We start from the raw sequence: 16,517 nt of genomic DNA on the forward strand, positions 1-16,517 counted from the left end.
TCTCGTACATCCACAGTGTACACCATGGATTGTAGAATATTTTCATCTCTCTAAAGTAGTCCAGTGCCAGTTCGCAGTCACTCCCCAACTTTTCCTCTCCCCAGTCCCGGCCGTGGTGGCAGGTCTACTGTCCCCACAGATTTGCTGATTCTGGACATGTCACAAAAGTGACAAGATAACAGTATGTGACTGTTAAAAGGCGTGGAGATCGATGGCTGACCTCTTCTGAGCATCACAAGGGGGAAGAAGCATGAAACGCCGCACCAGCCCCTGGCCAGTTCCTGGGAGGCTGAGGTCAGGCCTGCCTTTACCCTTCAACCTTCCTTATCCACGCTGACACCTGCCTTCCCTCCCGCAGCACCTTGTTCTGGTCACAGAGAACCTGTGGACCATGCTCACAATGATGGGCTTTAGAAGGGAAGATAACACGTTACAATTCAGAAATGTTCAGAGCACCGTTGGTTGATTAAGACCGCCTATTGCCAACCAGGCCCACAGGCAAGCTTCTCGCTGATCCTTGGCCTCTCAGCCATGAGGCTCCTTGGCGTCTGCCTTGATAGGAGCTGCTGATAAACGCTCAAAGGGTAAACCACTCCACCCTAAGCTCGTACACTAAGGGTGTTCAACTTTTTCTCCATCGATCATCAAACCTAGTTCCCCAGTGAAAGCACTTGGGAGCACCCGTTCTATAAGCAAACCACCTGCCCAAAGGAACTCAGCTATATTCCTGGATGGAGGAGATTCAATGCACAGGTATCTTGGGGTCCAAAGGACACACTCTCCTCCTGGCTCTTCTTTCTTGATCCCTCCTTGTGCTACTGAAATGGCTCATTCTATACCCACAGGAGGGCAAAATTAACCAGTTCTTGTGTGAGCGTTCCCTGATTTTACAATCACAATGAAACCTGTTGACTATCACTCACACTTGCATCATGTCATCTACCAGCATCGTCCCTGACCTCTGCCCAGACCCATCGGGACAAAGTCATTTGACAGAATTTATAAAGACTATGACTAGCAGAGCCTATCAAGTAAATCATTATAGGGATTGACACCAAGTGGGCTCTTGTGATAGCCTAACGCTTTCATGATCCATCCATGTGGAGTAGAACAATGTTTAAAGCTATAAATGAATAGAAAAGGCAGTGCCATCAAAAACCTATTGAAGGGGGAGGAGAGAAAAGAAAGTGGGTTTCACAAACCCGGGACAAGTGAACAACAAGTGACCTAAAATTGATGATGAGGAGGGTGTAGGAGCCCTAGTAGGGGCAATGTAAGGGCAATTCCATGAGGAATTACTGAAACTCAGATGAAGGCTACACATAATAGTGGGACAAGAGGAAAGTAAAAGGAACTAGAGGAGAGAACTAGGGTGAAAGGGCATTTATAGAGATCTAAATACAGGCATGTACATATGTAAATATATTTATATATAACGATAGGGAAATAGATCTATGTACATATATTTATAGGTTTAGTATTAAGGTCACAGATGGACATTGGGCCTCTACTCAAGTACTCCCTCAATGCAAGAGAACTTTGTTCTAATAACCTGGCATTGCGTGATGCTCACCTTCCTGACACGATCAGTGAAGACATAAGCAAATGTGGTGAAGAAAGCTGATGGTGCCGGCTATCAAAAGATATAGCATCTGGCATCTTAAAGGCTTGAAGACAAACAAGTGGTCATCTAGCTGAGAAGCAACAAAGCCCCCAAGGAAGAAGCACACCAACCAGCCCGTGTGATCATGGGGTGTCGACAGGATCTGGTATCAGGCATCAAAGACCCAGAACAACAAATCATATCATTGTGAATGAGGGGAGTGCAGAGAGGATACCCAAAGCCCATCTGTAGGCAATTGGACATCCTCGTCTCGGGGAGGACGAGCCAGTCAGGGTGCAGTATAGCACTGCTGAAACATACAACTTTCCTCCAGTTCTTCAATGCAGCGGTTCTCAACTTGTGAGTGGCAACCCCTGTGGGATTCGAATGACCCTTTTACAGGGGTCGCCCGATTCATAACAGTAGCAAAATTACAGTTATAAAGTAGCACATACAATAATGATTTGATTGGAGGGGTCACCACAACATGAGGAACTGTATTAAAGGGTCACGGCATTAGGAAGGTTGGGAACCACTGCTTTAATGCTTCCTCCCCCCCACTATCCTGACCACCATTCTACCTCACAAGTCTGGCTAGACCAGAGCATGTACATGGGTACAAATAAGAGCTGGAAACACAGGGAATCCAGGACAGATAAACCCCTCAGGACCAATATTGAGAGTAGCGATACCAGGAGGGAAAAGGAAAGGTGGGGGTAGATCACAATGATGTACATATAACTCCCTCCCAGGGGGACAGACAACAGAAAAGTGGGTGAGGAGAAACATTGGTCAGTGTAAGACATGGAAAAATAACAATAATTTATAAATTATCAAGGGTTCTTGAGGGTGCGGGAGGGAGGGGGAAAATGAGACGCTGATACAAAGGGCTTAAGTAGAAGCAAAATGTTTAGAAAATGATGATGGCGACAACTGTACAAATGTGCTTAACATGATGGATGTATGGATTGTGGTAAGAGTGGTATGAGCCCCCAATAAAATGATTTACAAAAAGCAACCTATCAAATATATCCGACTTTATATGTCCACACAGGGGATCACTAGGTGGTACCCACAGTTCAGTGCTCAGCTACTAACCATAAGATCAAAGGTCTAGGTGTTTTCAGAGGCATCTCTGAATAAAGGCCTGGCAATCCACTACTGGAAAATCAGCCATTGAAACGCCATGGCTTTAATTTGTTCTATTTGTTTCTACAATAGTCTCGATAGAGTCAGGATGAGTCAGCATCAGCTCAATGGCGGTGACTCTGGGTTTTCTTTTCTGAGTTTCTGTTAGCTTCTGTATGGAGGTGTTTCTGTGTTCTATTTTGTTGTAATCTTTTGTTTGGTTGGTTTTCTTTATAGAAAATCCAGGCTAGGTGATTCATAGAGACAATAACTAGACTAATAGTTCCTTGGGGTTATGGCAGTGGGGGTTGGGTGGTAATGGGGAGCTAATAATGAATACAAGAAAGAAGGAAATGTTCTAAAATTGATTGTGGTGATAGTCACACGATGTTTTTAAAAAAAATACATTTAAACCATTCAATTATATGGTATAAGTGTTAGTCCGGGTAAACTAGAGAAACAAATCCAGGGAGACTCATATGTCTATAGGAAAGAGCTTTATATAAAATAGCAATTGAATATTGAGAAAACATCCCAGCCCAGTCCAGATCCAGTTCATAATTCCGATATTAGCTCATATGTCTGATACCCATCTATAAAGTCCTCTTTAGACTCATGAAACACATGCAATGATGCAGCATGCAGGAAGATCACAGGCCCATGGGTCGGAAGTCTTGTGGATCTAGTGGCGTTGTAAGCATCTCAGTGCTGGCAGGGGTCTCTACATGGTTCCTTCAGTTCCAAAGCTCTGACCGCCATCAGCCTGTCTCCATGTGTCTCGTCAGTGGAGAGTCTGTCAGGGAGTGGTAGAGAGAGAGAGAGAGAGAGAGAGAGAGAGAGAGAGAGAGAGAGAGAGAGAGAGAGAGAGTCTCCTGCCTCCAAGGAGGAATACAAGAGTTCCCAGAATCCTCAGGATAAGGCCATGCCCACGTAGAGGCCTCATTGGCTATATCCTGATTGACAGGCTAGACTCCACCCCTCCACTCTTAATCCTCAAATTGAAACCACATTATGTAACTACCACAGTGTATGAATAAAACTGTAAAAAACTGTCAATAAAACTGTAAAAAACAAACAAGCAAAAACCAGCTCCCTGGAGCAAAGTTCTACTCTGACACATGTAGGATCTAGAAGCTGCCTCCTTTGTCATGAGACAAAAAAACCTGGATGGTGCCAGGCTACCGTTGTTAAACATTCTCAAGTAGAAGAATCCTGGCCAAAAGGGGAACAACTGTGGAAATGAATTTCAAATTTGCAGATTTGAAACTTTCTGGAGCCATGGAGGTTGAAATGACCCCCTAAGACTCTGAGATCATCTTGAAGCCTTAAACGAAAACTATCCCCTGAAATATTTTTAAGAAAGAAGTAATAGTTTAGCTTAATTCATTTAAAAAAATGCCTGCCTTGAGCATTGGGCTCTTTTAAAGAATTATCTACCCAGGAACAAATTCACAAAAGCAGCTCCGCCATTGAACAGGAAACCTAGGAGGCAGTGGGTTTGTGTTAACCGGGGAAGAACAATTCTGCAGAGGAAGACGCACCTGATTGCATTAGAACGTAACCCATCCTTCTGAACTTGAAATCTAGGAAGTGTTGAATTGGTGTGTGCCCTGCGGTTACATCTCCTCACCAACAATGATAGCAAGAGATCAAGGATTAAAAATACAAGCGGGAGAAAAGTCTAGGAGCACAGTGTTGCTCTCACACACGGGGTTACCAGGAGTTGGGACAGCAACTGGTTAGGATCATGGGGGAGTTGGGTGGACTCTCTGGGGTCCTGCCCAGGTCCTCTTGACTCTGCCAGGGTACCACCCCTGCCTGCTGTGCTGTTGTCATTCCAGAGTCCAAGGTGCCCCACCAGCCAGCACCTAGGAGCCTCGCCTCTAAAGTGCAAGCTATGCTAGAGCTCCTCCTGGGACCAGGTTGAGGCCAATTTCCTACTGAAGCACATTTTCACTGAGCATCTCCCTGGCCCCTATCTCTTCTCCCTCGTTCCCCTAATAACTCCTCTACACAAGAATTTCCCCTCTGCTTCCAGAGTTCTGCTCTCTATGATACGAGCTCTCTGCCTTCCTGGTTTATCTTCCTGTATTTCGCAAAACACTGTAAGGTGGGATATCTTAGAAGGATCAGATAAATCATTGTCTAACATGGTGCTGTGGCAGTTATATAATCGTTTGTCAATTTGAGAGGTTTAAAAGTGAAGGGGTGAAGTCTAGCCTGTCAATCAGATCACAGTCAATGAGGCCTCTGTGTCTGCGTGGTCTTCCATTCTGGGAACTCCTGTATTTCCTCCTTGGGGCGGGAGACACTCTCTCTGCTGACTCCTTGGGAGACGTTACAGCTGACAAGACACGTGGAACTACGCAGTGCCCTGAGCTGGAGCAGCCACGTGGAGACCCACTTGGCGTCACTGCATGTGTTTCATGAGTCAGAAGAGGACTTTTTAGATTGGTATCAGTCATAAGGGCTAATATCAGACTTATAGACTTGATCTGGACTGGGTGGGGATATTTTCTCAATATTCAATTGCTCTTGTATATAAACCTCAATTATACACACATGTGTCTAAATTGTTTCTCTCATCTACCTGGACTAACCAAGTTGCTTAAGAAAAACCAACAAGTTGTTTTCTCTGTTGGTGGTAAGACACTAAGACACAGAGCCTGGCATCCTGGCGTGACTCTACAAAATCAAGTCTTCTCTCAAAAGATGTATTTTTGCATGATAAGGGACTTGGTGGAGTCACAGGGGAGGGAAAAGAAGAGGGAACCGTGGTAGTGACATGCAGCCTGGCTAGAAATGAGTCTCCAAACTATGGCTTAAACCAGAGTTTTCATCCACTCTGCGGACTCGGTGGTGTCGTTGATGATGCGTTGAGCTGCTTGCCGGAATGTCAGCCGCGGGAAAGCACCAGTTGTTCCACTGGAGAAAGGTAAGGCTATGTGTGTGGTGCTGCCAAGATTGACAATCCCAGAAACACCAGGTGCAGATCCACTCTGCCCTCTAGGGCCGGGGGCTGTCATCCTGGTAGGATTTTCTTCTGAGGGATAGAAAGGCTGTGGAGGTGGCCACCAGGATCTGATTTATGTTTAAAAATAACCCCCTGTAGAGCAAATGCTTTGAGAGTGATTAGGGCAAAGAATATACGGATGTGCTTTATACAATTGATGTATGTATATGTGTGGATTGTGATAAGAGTTGTATGAGCCCCTAATAAAATGTAAAAAAGAAAAGAAAAAAAAAAACCCTGAAGGAGTCCCAGGAAGCTAGCCAGGCTCTGTTAGTTATCTCACTATTTCCAGATATTATTAGGCTGTTTATTTACAATGAGAACAATTTCCTCTACTTATAATGTGAATAATTTTCTATATCACACTTCAATAGAAAGATATTTATTTTTACTTATTTAATTTTCCACCCTTCACAAATGTGCTTCTCTTCCACCCACCCACCATCATCCTCTCTCTCCCTCCCTTCCAATCATGTTCCCAGAAAGACTTCTGGCCACTGTCATAACTTATGAAGTGGGGAAGGGGGAATAGTCCTGGCATCCAGTGTGTCGGGGCCAGAGATACTGCTAAACATCCTGCCATGCACAGGACAGCTCCTTCAAGCCAATTAAAAAATATTGTTATGTGTTGTCCAGTCAGTTCCAACTCATAGCGACCCTTTGGACAACAGAACCAAACACTGCCTGGTCCTACACCATCCCTACCATTGCTGTTCTGGTTGAGCTTGTTGTTGCAGTCACTGTGTCTGTCAGTCCATTCCCCAGATGTCTCCAGTGAACAGGAGAGGGAGCCCTGTTCAAGACAGAACGAATATAGCTTGTCCACCCTCCCTAACTTGTGCTGCTTTATACTCTTATCTCTTGCTTAATCTCCTAGAACAGAAAGCAAGACACAGATTGAATCTGAAGAGGTCACTTTTATGTCTGGTGACTCAGCCATCTGTCATGTGGTGACATTACCAGCTTAAATCTGACCTGAGCCTCATTGACCTCTGCTGGAAGACGGTGGGGTAAGGGCCTCAGCAGGTGACTTCCCTTGTGAGAATTCTTGACTATAGGTTTCCCTGTGTCCTTTGGAAGCTGGACACTCCCTGTCACCTGTGCCACCTTGCTTCCCTGGGCCTGTTTCAGGGCCACCTCCATGCTTTCATGCTGCCTTTTATGAGTGCATGACTGGGGCCAGGGACCAGACCCTACTTGCTCTCCCTCACCAGGAGTCCCTATTAAAAGCCTGGCAACCCAAGGGGTCTGCTTTCCCAGGAGCTGGCAGACTGTTTTTCTGTAAAGGGGCAGATATTAAACATATTTCACTTTGGGAGAAAGACGGGGCTTTCTGCTCTCGTAAAGAGTCCCGGTCTCTGAAGCTCACAGGGACAGGTCTATCCTGTCCTGCAGGGTCGCTATGCGTCAGCATCGACTCAATGGCAATGAGCGGTTTAGGCTTAGGTAGGAGCCCTGGTGGTCTAGTGGATTAATCATAGTACTATTGACACAAGGTCAAGGATAGCCCTTCTCCATTGGGTCTTTGAGTGGAGCAGATGGTAAATTTACTAGCTGCTAACCAAAGGTTGGAGGTTTGGGTCCACTCAGATGCGGCTTGGATGAATGGTCTGGCAGTCTACTTCCAAAAGATATTAACCATTGAAAAACCCTGTTGAGATGGCCTTGAGTCAGAAGCAGCTACAAGGCTACTGGTCTTTTTTCTTTTACTTGGGGTCTCAGTTACCGTATCTGCAAAACAAGCCTCCGTCTCCCAGGGTTCTCATGAGGAAGGAATGCACTTAATCTTGATAAGCGGATTTTCCCAAAACCTGACCACACCCAGGCCAACGACACTGGAGCGGGCCCTGGGGTAAGGCGGGGGATTTCAGTAATTTTGACGCTTCCCAGGAGTTTCCAACGCGAGGACGAGCGTGGAACCCGATGGGTCAAAGTGGCGCGCGCATTAAAGCTCTAGTTTTGAAGTTTCGGGGCTGAATCCTGGAATCCCTGCGCCCAGACCTTCATTCCCGGTGCGCCGGGTCCCTAGCCCTGGGAAGGGGGCCATTGGCCGCCGGAACTTGTAGTCCCTCGGGCTCGACGGCCCTGCTCCACCTCCCATTGGCTTAGCCAGACGCCCCGCCCCGAGGCTCCACCAATCACCGGCGCCGTGGGCCTTTAAAGCCGCGAGCCGGGGCGCAGCCCCGCAATCTCAGCAGACGGAGGCTTCCCGGCCGCTCCTCCCCGGCTGCGCTGCAAGAGCTTTCTCACGGCCCCACCACCCCGCCGCCAGCTGTCGCCGGGCGCAGGTAACCCAGGGCCGGGCCGGGCCGCGCACGTGCCAGGGTCGCCGTCCAACGCGGCCCCTTCCGAGCTGTAGGCTTCTCGCTCGGTGACGGGAATTGCGGCTGACGATGGATCCCGAGGGAAACCTCGCGATCCCGCCTCCGAAGGGGTGGGCTTGGCGTGACAGCGGGGCGCCCTCTGTCACGCATGCTCGGTCTGCAAGCCCGGGCTCGCGCTCTGAGCAGAGAGGGAAACTGAGACGCGACCCCCGAAAGGGGACTTGCTCAGGTCCCAGGGCCCGCGACTGGCGGGCGGGGCCCGAGGCGGAATCCGGACCTTACAATCTTGGCTGAACAGATTGGGAATTGCTCCTGTTTCCAGCCATTTCCCCATCCTGAGAGCAAAGGATTTAATGATAAGAATACCCCAACAACAAACCCCTCAAAACAAAACAACCCAAACGACTCCCGTGGAGCCGATGCTGACTCAGCAATCCTACAGGACTGGGAGGGATTGCCCATGTGAGTTTCCCTGATGGGAACTCTTGATGGGGCAGAAACCCCCCTTTCTCTTGCGGAGCGGTTCGTGGTTTCAAAGTACTTAAACCTTGCAGTTGGTAGCCCAACGCGTAACCTGGGCTCCACTAGGGCTTCTACACAAAAATACCCATAGGAAACACACACACACACACACACACACACACCCATCAGGAAGTGGACCCCCATCAATGATGGAAGTGATAACTTGCTGAGTTCCGCCTCTTGCCCCTCACTGTGAGAGACTAAGCGCTGCCCACTTGGCTTATTCTGCACCTGCCTGTACTGCAGGACTCTAAATTTGTAAACTCAGGGCAGGAAGGAAGCCCGAGTGGTTCTGTATAGTGTTGGACTGACAGCCTGAAGGTCAGCAGTTAGAAACCACTATCAGCTCCTCGGGAGAAAGGAGGCTTTCTGCGCCCCTGGAGAGTTACAATCTTGGAACCGCTCAAGGGCAGTTCCACCTGGTCCTGGAAGATCGTGATGAGTCAGAATTGCGTGAATGGCAACGAGGTGGGGGCACAGGGGTGTGAGTTTTGAGTGGCAATGAGGGGTTCACAACTATTGGGACTTTGTTAGCTGCTTTTTCCCGTTTAAAAAAATTATTATTTATTTGGGTGAAACTTTACAGAGCAAAATAATGTCCCATTCGACAATCTATACACATTCTGTTTCATAACGTGCAAGCCCCTTTGTGCAACAGACCACTTCCTGCTTCCTCCCTGGGGTCCCTGGGATCCACTCATCCACTCATCCTCCTTTCCTGCCTCCTCAGTGTTGTGTTGGGGCAGATGCTGCCCTTCTGGTATGGGATGGTGGATCTTTCTTAGGAGGTCTTTTTTATACTTGTTCTTGTTCCCTTTGTAGCCCTGCTGTTTTTTGGCTGAATGGAGATCTGGGGGGGGGGGGGGATGAGTTGAGTGGGGTCGGGGATGGGTGTAGTTCTGGTTTTGAAGGGTATCTGAGGTCCATAGACTTAGAGGGTTCCTGAGAGGGACTAATTCATAAAAGGGCAGGGGGAGGCAGGGACCAGTGTCACAGGGGCTGAGCCCCTGGAACAGGGACTTCTGGGAGGAGGTAGGAACTCTCATAGAGGAGAGGATGCTGAGTGGCATCTGAGGGAGTCGCCGAAGTGGGTGAGCATGGGAAGGGGATTAGCCTGGCCAGGTGGGAGGAACAGGCTTTTGGGGCCCTTAGCTAGAGTAAACGGTATCAGGCTGAGAAAAGAAAGACAGAGGTGGGTAAGCAGGGCTGCCTATTCTGCTCCAAGAGTTGGATTGTCCGGAAAGCTCTGGAAGCTGCATTTGGTCAGAGCTGCCTTTTGAGCTGTGAGCTAAGTATTGGAGAGAGGCCAGGCTAGAGAAGGAGGAAGGTCCTGCAGTATCCTCCGGGGAATCGCTGAGAGCTTTTAAAACCATTGAGAGAGCATCTGAGGGCTGTGCAGGAGGATTGGATCGATCAGGTGAGTCTGAGCGGAAGGAGGGTGGTTGTATTGTTAGGCCCCATTGAGTGGGTTCTGGATGATCGCGTCCTGACCCTCTGGACAACAGAACACTGCCCAGTCTTGCACCATCCTCACATTTGTCCTTCTGTCTGAGTCCGTGGTTGCAGCCACAGTGCCAGTCCACCTCTTCCCTGCCCCTTTACCGAGCATGATGTCCTTCTCCAGGCACTTGTCGCTCCTGACCACATGTCCAAAGGACTGTCCTCAGTGTCTGGCATCTCATATTGTTCAAGAAAACCTAGTGTTGGGAACTTAGTCTCTTGTTCTTGGAAGGGCAAAAAAAGCCTCTCTCTTTCTCTCCTTTAAATAAACTTTAGAAATTGGTTGGCGGATCATAATTCAAGTTCAGCTTAGGGTGAGAATGTTGTCAGATGCTCGGAGCATGTTGGAATTGAAATGGTTAAATAAACATAGGGTAGGACGCAGCTTTCCTTTTTTAAAAAAAGGCGTTGTGAATTAGACCTTTAGAATTAGATTTAGAACTAGACCATTAGATTTAGAATTGGATTTATTGGATTTAGAATCAGGCCATTAGATTTCAGACCATCACCTTTGCATACAGCAACTTCACAAGTTCCGTAACCCCACCCCCAACTTCACAGGTTCCGTAACCCCTCCCCCATATCCTTTTCGACCCCCACCCCCATCACCTTCTTGTCGGATATGCCTATCCCGTCCACCCAAGTTAACTAGCCTGTCTGCCCTTCTCTGCCCCCCAGTACCCATTGCAGTCCTTTTTCTTTGATAGCACTGGTCCCACATAGTATCTGCCCTGTTGTGACTGACTGACTCCACTCGAGCATAAAAACAGTACTCCAAACGCGATGCCCTCGTGTCGATGCGGACGCACGGTGACCCTTTAGGACTGGGTAGAACTGTCCCTGTGCCATCACAGCCACCCTGGGTCTGAGCTCGCAGTGTCCCTCCATCCTGTGTAGGCTCTTCCACTTTTCCACTGACCCCTCCCAGGCACAATGTCCTTCTCTAGGACTGGTCCCTTTCGATACCGTGTGGAGAGGATACACTTCCCACCGTGTAGCCAATTGCCTGTGGTCTGGGGAAGGATAGACTGGTGGTGAGAAACATTTCTTCTCTGTGTGTCTTGGGGTGGAGAGACAGCAGAGTTACAAAGTGTGAATTGTTCTCCAAATCAACATGATAGCCAGATTTAAGAATAAAAATCTAGCCATCAAACATTTAAGAGTTCATGTTAAGAATAAAAATGTTGAGTCATTTTGAACACAGATATAAAAATGAACTCATTCAAGAGTATATGTAACTTGTTCATGAAGGCTATGTTACTGATGTATTACAACTGAGGAGACCCCCCCAAACATAGACATATTTATAGATCAGGAATATTGATGGGAATATTTTGGCTCTTTCCACAGAAACACCAAACCCATTGTCATTGATTCAGTTCTCGCTCATAGTGACCGGTTAGGACAGCAGTGTTCTCAACCTGTGGGTCGCGACCACTTTGGGGGGGGGGGTGGAATGACCCTTTCACAGGGGTCACCCGATTCAGTTGTGAAGTAGCAATGAAAATAATTTTATGGTTGGGGGTCACCGCCACATGAAGGAACTGTGAAAGGCTTGTGGCATGGGGAAGGTGGAGAACCCCAACAGGGTTGGTGTGGGTCCTTGAGAGTGGGTGGTTTTATACACAAACGAGTTGAGAATGAACCACTGCTTAGAGTTGGAATGGGAAGACTTTAATGGTGTGCTTTAATCCAGGGTCCAGTTTGCCATTGATTTACACATTTTTTCCTTTAGGGAAAAGTTACGGTGACTTGCACAAACGATACTTTTAGATTTGAAGTACGAATGGTTGGATTTTATTTCAGTCTCTTTCTTTGTTGAATTAGGAACCCCAAGGATTTGCAAGCCAGTTCTTTCAGATGGAGAAGTCAGAGCCCAGGTGGTGGTGTTGATGGTGGTGATAATTATCATGGTGGGGTGGTAGTGACTGGAACTCCCTTGAGTCACTGTGCCCTGTGTTTCTGCTCTTGCATTTTGTTTACCAGGGACCCCTGGCTGATGGTTGCAATGTCGGCCCCTGGAGAGCAGAGACTAGATCAGAGACCCCAGGGTCTCTTCTCTGCCGCTTAGCCAGACTTGGACGGTTCCTCCTGCTAAACAGCCAGCCTTGGGTCAGGACAGAGAGGGATATAGTTGAGGAGGTTAAGGGGTATCCTAGGTGTCAGACCTGGGCTGGGACATAACCCTTTCTACTTCTCTGGCTCTGTGACCTTGGCCTGGTGGCTTATATTGCCGGCAACCATTCTCTAGAATGCCCTCCCACCTCCATCCCCACTGGGGTGCTGCATTTCTTTAGAGTCAGTTGGAGCCCTGGAACTGAGTCCCTGCCCTAGTCTGGCCTTGCCACCTATGTGGGGCATTTGTAATTGGAGACGATAAAATTCATAAAGCGTTGGCTTGATCTTGTGGTCTAGGTGCTCCTGGGGTGGAAGCTTGTGTTCAGAGTACCCAAAACACAACCCCCCACAAATTTATCTGCGTAGACAGCCACACCTTGCTTCTGAAGGACAAGGGATGGATTCACACAGTGGGTCATTCAGTTAATAACATACTGTTGTTGAATTCCTACCCCCTCCCCCCCACCCCAAACCAGGCTTCTTGCTCTGAGCAAAGAGCTTGAGATGCCTTTAGGCAGTAAGCAGCCTTGAGGAGCACTTGGGTGGCCAGCTCCAGACTGGGGGTTACAGTGTCTGTGGCTTAGGGCTACCCAGATTCACACAGAAAGGACTTTCTTTTTGTGGTGGAAAAAGCACCCATTGGGGCTGCTCTGGGGAGAACACTTGGCTTTTCATTCCTGTGAAGAGTTAGTCTTGGAAACCCCCAGGGACATTTCTCCTCCCATCCTGAAGGGTCTTGCCGAGTCAGATTCCACTGATGGCAGTCCCAGCAGGGCAGCTTAGCAGCAAGTTGTTTTAACTCTTATTTTTGGCTTTTTAAGTTTCAGGGGGAGCTTTTCATTCATTGTGACTTGGCTGAAAGTCCACACAGCAAGGTGGATTTCCACTCCCCACGTCAGACACCTTTTGACCAGTAACATTGCCTGCCATCCCCAGAGCGTCACATATAGCTGTTCCCCCACTCAGCATGTTTCCCCTCTCCCTCTGTCCTCTTCCCTGCCCCTGTCTGCCCTCTGCCTTTCATCCCTGCTCGATGCCGCCCTTCTGATCTGGGACAGTTGCTTGTTCTGAGGCAGTGTAACCTCCTTGGGGTTTTGTTCATCTTAGAAGCCAGAGTGCCCCTTAGAGGCAAGGATGGCGAGACTCTATCTTGCATACTTTGGACATGTTGTCAGGAGGGACCAGCCCTGGAGAAGGACATCCTGCTTGGTTAAAGTAGCGATAAAGAGGAAGGCCTTCAATGAGATTGAGCAACATAGTGGTTGCAACAATGGGCTCAGGCCTAGCAGGAACAATTGACGCAGGACCAGGCAGGGTTTTGTTCTGTTGTGCCTAGGGTTGCTATGGGCCAGGACCGGCTCAATGACACCTCACAACAACAACATAGACCCAGACTGTAAGTTGAGCTCTGGTGGTGGTAATTTCCAGCCCTGCAGGGTGACAAAGGTCATCGTCATCTGGGGCTCTACCACTCTCGACCAGACCAGTAAACCTGGCCATTTGGACAGTTCTGAGTTCCAGTTCACGTTTTCAATCCCACCGTGGAGGGCCGCCTCTGGTGTTTTTTTTCAGCGAGATGGGCAGTGGTAGCCGGGCCCCATCCAGTTCTTCTGGTCTCGGTTAGGGAGGCTAGGGGTCCGTGGTCTAGTCGTACAAAGGACTGGGATGGGGAGAGACTCCGAGTTGCATTGTAGATGGCAGTTGCTCATCATTTTGTGCTTTCTGAGCTTGTTTCGTCAGCCGTCGTGTCGAGTGCCTGGAACATCGCCTGCCGCACAGTCGATGCAGGGTCCCATTCTTCCACTCTGCACAGGGAGGACTTTCTTATCTCCCCTGGCCAGGACGCCGGCTGTCTGTGTGCCCGCTCCTGCCCACGATGGTTGGCATACTGAACGCACAGCACGTAACAGGAGTATTTGGAGAATATCCTGTTCTTAGACATGAAGGAGCTGCCCTGTGGCCATTAGGAGGCCACATGGCCATGACTGCTGTTGTGCTATTACAACACAGTGGTCCTCTTTTCTCCTTCAAAGTCCTCCCCCTTCTCAAGTGGCACCTCCTCCAGCCGCCTTGGGGCTCCCTCTCCCCCTCTCCTTAGCACCGGCCATCCTCCCAGAGCCTACGTCCCCAAGGGTCTGCCCTGGGGGAAGGCGACTGTCTGCCTGGTTCTCCATGTTCATTGTCTCAGAACTGAGTTGATGCTCCCTCTGCACTAGTTGGTTGGGAGGATGGGGAAGTGGCTGTTGGGTGGGGGCAGCTAGGAGTGCCAGCTGAGGGGAGCTTTGACAGTGGTGTGTGTGTTTGTCTGTGTGTGTGAGAGACAGACAGACCGCTTTCATGGAGTGCCCCACGCAGATGCAGCCACATTTAGCAGGGTCATTTGCTTGTTTCCTCTCTGCTGTCCACTTGCCAGAGGGCTGCTGCAGGCTGCTTTGGTGTGCTGGCCTGGCCTGGCCGAGGAGGGTGCTGACCAGGAAATGGCCTGCAGAGGCCTGAGGCGTTGAGCAGCTGTGGGTAGTGGAATGATTATATTACTTTCACTTCTCATCTGCAGCCCAGGCCCCAGGCGCTTTCCCCAAATAGTGGCAATGTTGTTGTGCATCTTTGAAGTGGCGTCTGGTGTTCAGTGGTACAGACCGTGGGGTTTCCGGGAGAGCAGGGTTCAGGGAACCAGAGTGTTCACGAGAAACAAGATGGAACCGTAGCCCAGTGGCAGGTCTGAAAAGATGACTGACGTTTGTGTTGCTCATGCCCTTGTCCGTAGTGAGCAGTCACTTACCAGAGCATCAGTACCGAGATGGAAGATACATTTGAATTGGTAAAAATAGCCCAACGGGGCCATTTCTGGCAACAGTGGAATGTGCTGATTCAGACCGTTCCACCGGTGGTGGCCATTTTGCCATCACACCACTTCAGTCATTTGAGTCTAATCTTTTATTTTTTCCTTTTGTAGCTAAATAAGAGGGGGAAACTGTTGCATGTTGGTGACCCCAGAGGAAGGAGCCCTCTCAGGACCGACTCACATTAACCAAACTCATAAGAGACTGATGTACAAACATGGGGCACCTGTGTAATAATGGTCAATGAAAGTTGGTACAAACCTGAGGGACTGACCCTGCCCTGTGGCCTGGGGTTATGGAGGGCCACAAGCAGTTTACCAGGGCTCATTTGCTTGTTTTTTCGTTCTCATTCGCGAGGGCCCATAAACTCCGTCATTTGATGCCCAGTTGGTCCTGATTCATGGCTTCCTAGGGCAGAGGTCAGTAAAGTAGTTGCTGGTTCTTGTATCTGAAGTTTTGTTGGCACTCAGCCACGTTCATTCGTTTATATCGGGTCTACACTGCTTCTGCTAGCACAGCATCAGAGTGGACTGGCCAAAACCGAGTATATGGCCAACAACACGACCTAGCCCTTTAAGGAGAAGCTTGCAGCTGCCCCCTCTGGGAAGGCTGCCCAGGGAGACCTAATTACAGCCTGGAACCACCTGCCACCAGAGCTGAGTCTGCTAAGAGCTGTTGTTTGGGCTGCTGAGAGCCCTGGGGGCAGGGGTGTTGTTACATCTCGGCCCTCTCCACCCCCTTTTCTGTTGCTTTTTCCTGGGTTTGTGTAATCATATCTTTTATTGATTAACCTGCACCCCCAGGATGAACCCTGGACAGGCCGTGTACTTTCCGAGAAATTTAGGTGAAATTAACAGAGCATCAGGTTCTGGGGGCGGGTGGGTGGGTACGGGGGGGAATGGAAGGGGAAGCCTCTGTGCTGACCTCACCTGTGCTGGGTCCTGTTGAAAACAACAACGAAAGAGTTTAGCGATCCAAAGCCAACATGGCCATCAAGTCAACCCTACGTAAGAATTGTGAGGCTGCCAATCTTTACAGGTGCCGACAGCCTCATCTCTCTCCCGAGAGCACCTGGTAAGTTTGAAACACAAACCTGGCAATTAGCTCAGTGCCCAACCCACAGCGCCACCAGGGTCCTCTGAAATATCCTGGGATCATTACCCACCCACGGACCTCTCAGAGGAGCAGAAGATTCCTCAGCGGAGCCACTCACGCAAACTTGCCCCTTCCGAGCTGAGTAGTGGAGTAAGAGCGAGACCCCAGTGAATACAGAGCAGCCCTGTGTAACCCACTATACCAGCTGTGCTCCACCTTCCTCCTGTCACCACCCTTTCACACAGTTCCTCATGTGGTGGTGACCCCCAACCATAAAATGATTTTCGTTGCTACTTCACAACTAATTTGCTACTGGTATGAATCGTAATGTAGATATCTGATATGCAGGATGTGTTTTCATTGTTACAAATTGA

At 49.0% G+C, this 16,517-nt stretch overlaps 1 protein-coding gene across 1 annotated transcript in view; it reads left to right on the forward strand.

Annotated features, from left to right (window-relative positions):
* Nucleotides 1-7,888: 7,888 nt before the first annotated feature.
* The window catches only part of LGMN (legumain), a 38,717-nt gene continuing 30,088 nt past the window's right edge, over nucleotides 7,889-16,517 (forward strand). The window contains exon 1 of the mRNA XM_075530655.1: nucleotides 7,889-8,032. The gene's annotated coding sequence lies outside the window, so the exon portion shown is untranslated. The remainder of the gene's footprint in view (nucleotides 8,033-16,517) is intronic.

This window comes from Tenrec ecaudatus, chromosome 14 (assembly GCF_050624435.1).
Source record: "Tenrec ecaudatus isolate mTenEca1 chromosome 14, mTenEca1.hap1, whole genome shotgun sequence".
Classification (NCBI taxonomy): domain Eukaryota; kingdom Metazoa; phylum Chordata; class Mammalia; order Afrosoricida; family Tenrecidae; genus Tenrec; species Tenrec ecaudatus.